The sequence below is a fragment of the Trachypithecus francoisi genome, unplaced genomic scaffold, assembly GCF_009764315.1.
Source record: "Trachypithecus francoisi isolate TF-2019V2 unplaced genomic scaffold, Tfra_2.0 Lachesis_group15, whole genome shotgun sequence".
In the NCBI taxonomy this organism is placed as follows: domain Eukaryota; kingdom Metazoa; phylum Chordata; class Mammalia; order Primates; family Cercopithecidae; genus Trachypithecus; species Trachypithecus francoisi.
Genome location: NW_022681460.1, coordinates 103,738,792 through 103,747,493, shown reverse-complemented (window position 1 = coordinate 103,747,493; position 8,702 = coordinate 103,738,792). Strand labels below are relative to the sequence as shown.

General features: G+C 48.7%; 1 pseudogene; it reads left to right on the top strand.

Moving 5' to 3' along the window:
- Window positions 1-641: 641 nt before the first annotated feature.
- Window positions 642-1,823, top strand: LOC117097652 (annotated as a pseudogene).
- Window positions 1,824-8,702: the final 6,879 nt, after the last annotated feature.

Here is an 8,702-nt window from a genome sequence, read left to right as displayed (position 1 = left end):
TGTTTGCAGCCAGGTGTGGTGGCTCACCCCTGTAATCCTGGCACTTTGGAAGGCTGAGGCAGGTGGATTGCTTGAGCCCAGGAGTACAAGACCAGCCTGGGCAGCATAGGAAGATACTATTTTTTTTTTTTTTTTTTTTTTGAGACAGAGTCTTGCTCAGTCGCCCAGGCTGGAGTGCAGTGGCGTGATCTTGACTCACTGCAAGCTCTGCCTCCCGGGTTCAGGCCATTCTTCTCCCTCAGCCTCCCGAGTAGCTGGGACTACAAGCACCCGCCACCACTCCCGGCTAATTTTTTTGTATTTTTAGTAGAGACGGGGTTTCACCATGTTAGCCAGGATGGTCTCAATCTCCTGACCTCGTGATCCACCGGTCTCGGCCTCCCAAAGTGCTGGGATTACAGGCGTGAGCCACCGCGCCCAACCTCTATTTTTTTTTTTTTTAAAGAAAGGGGGTGGGGGTGAAGAGAGGAAGACTGAGCGGTTGTGGCCGTGTTGCCGACCTAGAGCAGCAGTTGGCTTCGCCACGTAGAACCCGGGAGTAGGAGACTCAGAATTGAATCTCTTCTCCTGCCCTGCTCCTGTGAGATTTTCTTTTTCAGCTACATTTTCGGCTTTGTGAGAAACCTTATCATCAAAACACAATGGCCAGCAATGTTACCAGCAAGACAGATCCTCGCTCCATGAATGTGTGTTCATTAGGAATCTAAACACTCTTGTGGTAAAGAAATCTGATGTGGAGGCAATCTTTTCAAAGTGTGGCAAAAGTGTGGGCAGCGCTGTTCATAAGGGCTTTGCTTTCGTTCAATATGTTAATGAGAGAAATGCCTGGGCTGCTGTAGCAGGAGCGGATGGCAGAATAATCGCTGGCCAGGTTTTAGATATTAACCTGGCTGCAGAGCCAAAAGTGAACCGAGGAAAAGCAGGCCTGAAATGATCAGCAGTGGAGATGTATGGGTCAGAAACAGAACGCCCTTCTCCATCCCTCTACTCAGCTTCTCTTTTGACTTGGACTATGACTTTCAATGGGAGTATTATAGAATGTGCAGTTACCCAGCATGTGTACCTCCTCCTCCTTCTATTGCTGGGGCTGTAGTGCCCTTGAAACGTCAGCGTGTATCAGAAAACACCTCACGAAGGGGCAAAAGTGGCTTCATTTGTAAGAGTGGACAGCAGGGATCTTCCAAATCCGGAAAGTTGAAAGGAGATGACCTTCAGGTCATTAAGAAGGAGTTGACCCAGATAAAATGAAAAGTGGATTCTCTCCTGGAAAACCTGGAAAAAATGGAAAAGAAACAGAGCAAACAAGGAGTAGAGATGAAGAATGATAAGTCAGAAGAGGAGCAGAGCAGCAGCTCACATGAGACTCATGTGAAGATAGAGTCTGAGGGGGGTGCAGATGACTCTGCTGAGGAGAGGGACCTCGTGGATGATGAGGATAATGAAGACGGGAGGATGACCAGCTGCAGTTGATCAAGGATGATGAAAAAGAGGCTGAGGAAGGAGAGGATGACAGACAGCACCAATGGCGAAGATGACTTGTAAGCACATAGTGGGGCTTAGAAATCTTAGCCCATTATTTCTTTGCCTAGGTGCTTGTCTAAGGTCGAATGTTTCACCAGATCCTCTCCTCTAGTATCTTCAGCATGTGCTCACTGTCCTCCTCATCCCTATCCTTTCCATGTTCATTAATTCATATTGCCCTGAGCCTAGTCCCATTTTTACTTCCTTTGACACTCCTCGTAGTTTTAAGTCTTACCCTATAATTTTTGCTTTTAATTTTGATACCTCTTTATGACTTAACAATAAAAAGGATGTATGGTTTTATCAACTGTCTCCAAAATAATCTCTTGTCATGCAGGGAGTACAGTTCTATTCATTCATACATAAGTTCAGTAGTTGCTTCCCTAACTGCAAAGGCAATCTCATTAAGTTGATGAGCTCCTAAAAGCAGCCTTGAGTTAGAAGTATGTGTGTTACACTCCTACATCAGTGTGCTGTGTAACAATGTAGGATGTAACAAATGTACAAATGTAACAATGTATTTTTGTGAATGAGAGTTGGCACCTCAAATGCAGCCTCTAGAAAAATAATTAGTGTTAGAGTTGGCAGAGCGCGGTGGCTCAAGCCTGTAATCCCAGCACTTTGGGAGGCCAAGACGGGCGGATCACAAGGTCAGGAGATCGAGACCATCCTGGCTAACATGGTGAAACCCCGTCTCTACTGAAAAAAATACAAACAACTAGCCGGGCGAGGTGGCGGGCGCCTGTAGTCCCAGCTACTCAGGAGGCTGAGGCAGGAGAATGGCGTAAACCTGGGAGGCGGAGCTTGCAGTGAGCTGAGATCCGGCCACTGCACTCCAGCCCAGGCGACAGAGCAAGACTCCGTCTCAAAAAAAAAAAAGAAAAAGAAAAAGAAAAATAATTAGTGTTATAGTCTTAAGATTTGTTTTCTAGGCCAGGCGTGGTGGCTCACATCTGTAATCCCAGCACTTTGGGAGGCCAAGGCGGGCGGATCACGAGGTCAGGAGATCGAGACCGTCCTTGCTAATACGGTGAAACCCTGTCTCTACTAAAAAATTCAAAAAAAAAAAAAAAAATTAGCCGGGCGTGGTGGTGGGCGCCTGTAGTCCCATTTACTTGGGAGGCTGAGGCAGTAGAATGGTGTGAACCCAGGAGGCGGAGCTTGCAGTGAGCCGAGATCATGTCACTGCACTCCAGCCTAGGCGACAGAGCAAGACTCTGTCTCAAAATTTAAAAAAATAATAATAATAATAATAAATAAATAAAAAGGATTTGCTTTCTAACGTTGATACTGTGGGTTATTTTTGTGAACAGCCTGATGTTTGGGACCTTTTTTCCTCAAAACAAACAAGTCTTTATTAAACCATGAATTTGGAGAAAAGAAAAAAGAAAGAAAATATTCACCAGTTTTATGCCTGACACATGATGGGGCGGGACACCGTATCTGCACCTGGGGAGGGGCTGAGTTAGTGTCTCCTTCACCCCTGTGCCCTGGTTCCTCCTTCCCTCCGTTGCATCCTTTTTTTTTTTTTTTGAGATGGAGTCTTGCTCTGACACCCAGGCTGGAGAACAGTGGTGCAATCTCAACTCACTGTGACCTCCACCTCCTGAGTTCAAGTGATTCTCCTGCCTCAGCCTCCTGAGTAGCTGGGATTACTGACACACACCACCACACTCGGCTAATTTTTGTATTTTTAGTAGAGACAGGGTTTCACCATGTTGCCCAGGCTGATCTCAAACTCCAGACCTAAAGTGATCTGCCCGCCTCAGCCTCCCCAAGTGCTGGGATTACAGGTGTGAGTCACCACATCCCACCCCATTTGCATCCTTGTCTCCATTGCTCCTTGGTTACTTAGCCCATTATCTGCACTTGATGTGGACTGGTATCTCATCTCTGGAGAAATTTTTTTTTTTTTCTAGAGAACTTTCTTTGTACCAGGCATGCTTCTAAGCACTTTATGATATTCATGCATTTACATCCCCTTAACAGTCCTGGGAGATAGTGACAATGATAATTCATGATTAACAAATGGGGAAACTGAGGCACAAAGTGGTTTAATCAGTGATTAAGTAAACTTGCTTATGTTACAGAAGTTAAACTCTCTCAAAGAGAGGTCCCTGCCCTCTTGGTATTCAATCTGTAAGACAGAGCAAACCTCTTGGCAGTCCCTCACGTGGACTTTAACAAAGGCAGTGGGACCCAGCGGAAAAAGTCAAGGAGAGCCTCCTAGGGGAGGTATTTGTTGAGTTGGGTTTTGAAGGTTGAGTAGGAGTTTGCCAAGTGAAAAGAAAGCAAGGGAAACAGCTTTCCCTGGGGGGCTAGGAAGGCCTAGGGAACCATGAGAAATTGGGGTAAATGGGAGCAGATGAGGAGTGTGACAGGAACGAGGTGTGGTTGGAAACGTCCATTGAGGCCAGATGGTGGGGGGCCTCAAGTTTAATGGAAAAGGGGTCATATTTGAATATCTAGCAGTTGAGAGCTGCTGGAACACTGTGGAGTCACCTTGCTTGGTTCAAATACTGCTTCTATTACTTCAACTACCTCTGAAATAATGGACAAGAAATATAACCTCTCCTGGCCTCAGTTTCCCCATCTGTAAAATTAGACAATACTAATACCTAACTGGAATGTGCTAGATAAGGGTGAGCTGACAGTAATTTTTATTTGCAGTGGGAGCTAAGTGTATAACTGGGGGTATAAGGTGATCAAATTTGCAATTTGGATAATCATACCCAATTCCCTCCTAATGCCTGCAAAGGGAGCTGGGGCCCACATCTTTGGTCGTCAGTTTCCCCATTGTGAATCCAGTGAAGGCGGGCCTGCTTGAAGGCTTGAGTGTGCCTTCCTCCCCTGCCCCCACATCCCTGCCCAGGCTGGACCTGAGGCAGTTTCACTTTGACTCAACTTCTGGCAACTGTGGCCTTTCCTGTCAACAGGCTGGCTATAAGAGGACTCGGCAAAGGTGAGACAAATGGCAGAAAGATGCCCAGGGCTGGGCAAGCTGGGGGTTTCATTTTCTTTTTTTTTTTTTTTTTGAGACGGAGTCTCGCTCTGTTGCCCAGGCTGGAGTGCAGTGGCCGGATTTCAGCTCACTGCAAGCTCCGCCTCCCGGGTTTACGCCATTCTCCTGCGTCAGCCTCCCGAGTAGCTGGGACTACAGGCGCCCGCCACCTCGCCCGGCTAGTTTTTTGTATTTTTTTTAGTAGAGACGGGGTTTCACCATGTTAGCCAGGATGGTCTCGATCTCCTGACCTCGTGATCCACCCGCCTCGGCCTCCCAAAGTGCTGGGATTACAGGCTTGAGCCACCACGCCCGGCCGGGGGTTTCATTTTCAACAGTACAAGCTGGGGACAGAGCCAGGGTCCCCTGATTTAGGATCCAGCCTGACCTGGGAATATCATCCTCTTAGTTGAGCACATACGCTGGGCTGCACAGTTTATTATCACTATTTATTTTATTATTATTATTATTATTATTATTTTGGAGACAGGGTCTCCCTCTGTCACTCAGGCTGGAGTGCAGTGGCATGATCTTGGCTCATCACAACCTCCACCTTCCATGTGCAAGCGTGCCTCAGCCTCTGGAATAGCTGGGACTACAGGTGAATGCCACCACACCTGGCTTTTTTTTTTTTTCCAGGTAGAGATGGGGTTTCAACCATGTTGCCCAAGTTGGTCTCAAACTCCTGCGCTCAAGCAATCCGCCTGCCTTTGCCTCGGCCTCCCGAAGTGCTGGGATTACAGGCATAAGCCACCTCGCCAGGCCTATTACCACTTTCTTTTAATCCCTCACACACTGAGCTCTAGGTGCCTGTGCCATTTCACAGGTGAGAAAACTGAGGCTCAGCATCACTGAAGGGGCTACTTGTCAATAACACACAGCTGGCAGTGTTTCTCCAGGCATGGGACCAGTGCCCTGGAGGGTCTCTGGGTGGGAGTTTCAGGTGAAACATGGACGTTTTTATAAAACATTGAGGCCTCTTCCTCCTCTGTGAAACCATGATTTCGTATTTTCATCCTCTTGTAGTCTTTCTGCTTAAGTCAAAATGAAAGTCTCATGTTGGTGCTATGGTGTCATAAACACCTCTCTAATGCTTGCTAATACTCCCCCTTCTCCTTCTCCCTTTTTTTTTTTGAAACAGAGTCTCACTCTGTCACCCAGGCTGGAGTGCAATGGCGCAATCTCGGCTCACTGCAACCTTCGCCTCCCGGGTTCAAGCAATTCTCCCATCTCAATCTCCCAAATAGCTGGGGATTACAGGCGCCTGCCATCATGCCCAGCTAATTTTTGTATTTTTGTAGAAATGGGGTTTCACCATGTTGACCAGGCTGGTCTTGAACTCCTGACCTCACGTGATCCACACACTTCAACCTTCCAAAGTGCTGGGATTATAGGTGTGAGCCACCACACCCAGCCTCTCCTTCTTCTTCTTCTTTTTTTCTTTTTTTCTTTTCTTTTTTTTTGAGACAGTCTCACTCTGTTACCCATGCTGGATTGTGGTGGCAGTGATCTTGGCTCACTGAAACCTCTGCCTCCAAGGTTCAAGTGATTGTCCTGCCTCAGCCTCCTGAGTAGCTGGGATTACAGGTGTGCACCACCATGCCCAGCCAATTTTTGTTATTTTTAGTAGAGACAGGGTTTCACTACTTTGGCCAGGCTTGTCTCAAACTCCTGACCTCAGGTGATCCGCCCACCTTGGCCTCCCAAAGCACTGGGATTACAGGCGTGAGCCACTGCTCCCGGCCTCCTTCTTTCTTTTTCTGTCTCTCAACCAAACATGGAGCAGACCTTTTGCTCAGCACACAGTAAATACCTAGAACACAGCAGTATCTACCTAGAACTTACATTGTTTGGATTTTGTTGCATTGCTTAAGGGTTACCTCTTTGTTGCAGGTGATTCTACCTTCCATATATGTAATAAAACATTTCCCTTGAAATAAAATTTACTTAAGGAAATCATGTAACTTAATTTGCAGAAAATATTAATTAAATAAGAGAACAGCTGGGGACTTGGACAGATCTGGCAGAAGAAAAAAACAAAACAAACAAACAAAAAAACATACAAGTGAAGCACCAGTGACTGGTGTGACAGCCTCAGCTTAGAGATGAAAATGAAGGCATGGCTATAAAATTAGGCTGCCGGGGGTTAGAACCCACCCCCACCAGGGCTCTGCTATCTACCTGCAGTGTGACCAAGCCCGTTATTTAACCCTATGCCCCAGTTTCCTCATTGCAAAATGAGGGTAATAATAGTTACACCTGATTCATACAGTTCTTGTGAGGATTAATTGGGATACTACGCATGATTTACTTAGAATCATGCCTGGCGTCAAGCGACATGGGTGAGCTGGCAGCCACTGCTGTTATTAGCAAGAAGCAAGCTGAGAATGGGACCAGGTGGGTCTGACTTCATGGCAATGCTGATTCAAATCCTCTGCACAGCTGGTGTGATGCAAAATAATAATTATTATTATAGTTCTGGCTGGGTGTGGTGGCTCATGCCTGTAATCTTAGCACTTCGGAAAGACAAGGCGGGAGAATCGCTGAGGCCGGGATTCTGAGACCAGCCTGGTCAAGATAGCAGGACCACAGTCTCAAGTAAAAAATTAAAAATAGCCAGGTGTGGTGTTGCACGCCTGTAGTCCCAGCTACTTGGGAGGCTGAGGCAGGAGGACTGCTTGAGCCCGGGATTTTGAGGCTGCAGTGAGCTGTGATTGCGTCATTGCACTAAACCTGGGCGACAATGAGACTGTTTTTCATTTGTTTTTTTGTTTTGAGGCGGAGTCTTGCTCTGTCAGCCAGGCTGGAGTGCAGTGGTGCAATCTTGGCTCACTGCAACCTCTGCCTTCCAGGTTTAAGAGAGTCTCCTGCCTCAGCATCCCTAGTTGCTGGGACTACAGGTGCACAGCACCATGCCCGGCTAATTTTTGTATTTTTAGTAGAGATGGGGTTTCACCATGTTGGCCAGGCTGGTGTGGAACTCCTGGTCTCAAGTGATCCGCCCACCTCGGCCTCCCAAAGTGCTGGGATTACAGGCGTGAGCCACCGCGCCCAGTCAATAAGACAGTGTTTCAAACAACAACAACAAAAACAAAACAAAACAAAAAAATAATAATAAAAAACCAGCAGCAATGAAAGAATCAAGCAGAGAGGGCTGGTTCCAACGACTGGGCACACATCATGTGTTAAGCACTTTTCAGGCATCCTTTGATTGAACTTCACTCACGAGGTGGGTAGTTCTTAACCTCACTTCCAGGTAGGAAAAGAGGTTCAAGACCTAAGGTCTATGTGAGGCTGGGTAGGCAGGGGTTGCTGTGGACCGGAATGCGGTGGGAGCACACGTTGGTCTCTGAGGACTACAGGTGTGGGAGAGGGCTCGCTATTCTGGCCTTGACGTGGCATGCCCTTCGGACATGCCCTTGCCGGGCCTGGGGTGTTCCAAGAGCCCTGAGATCCCAGCAGGCAGGACGTACCGCGAGGACTAGGAATCACGTGAAGGCCGGAAGGGTTGCGGGGCCAGCAGTGCTTGCGAGAGGCCGAGAGGAAGCCCAGGGAAGCCGAGCGTGGCCGAGCCGCGCCGAGTGGGCCGGGGCAGCGGTTGGTGGGGAGAGCGGCGCAACGACATCACTGGCGCAGCACGTGGGGGCCGAGCGTGCAGGCGCCGTGGGGTCTCAGCTGGATAAAAACTGACCAGTTTTCATTTATCTGCCTCCACCCCGACCCCAGCTGGTAGACGGCACTCCTGATGCACCGGACCAGGGAGCAGCACAAGCAAAGGCCCTGAAACAGGAGGGAGCGCGGTGAGTGCCTTGCCCAGACCCCTGGGCCGTCGTGGGACGTGGGCCTTCTGTGTGCGCGGGGAGCCACGCAGGGCTCCGGCGTGGGATGCTCGACTCGCCCTGGGTGTCGGGGGAAGGAGGGGATAGGGAAGGTTGTACTGGGGCCGTACAGTCATTGTAAGAGCCTGGAACCTGTTTCCCCTGAGGGTCGTCTGTCGGGTCCCAGGGCCAGGACCACGGTTGGGATAATTTGAGCGCCCACCTGGGCACCGTTGTCCCTGTGTGAATGTGCTTCCTTCTCTGGGGGAAACTAGATACCCCCTACCCCCAAATCAGGCCAAGCCCACCGTGTTATTCCTGGTAAGCTCCCAGCCCTGGGGAGGCTCTGAGTGATGGCAGTG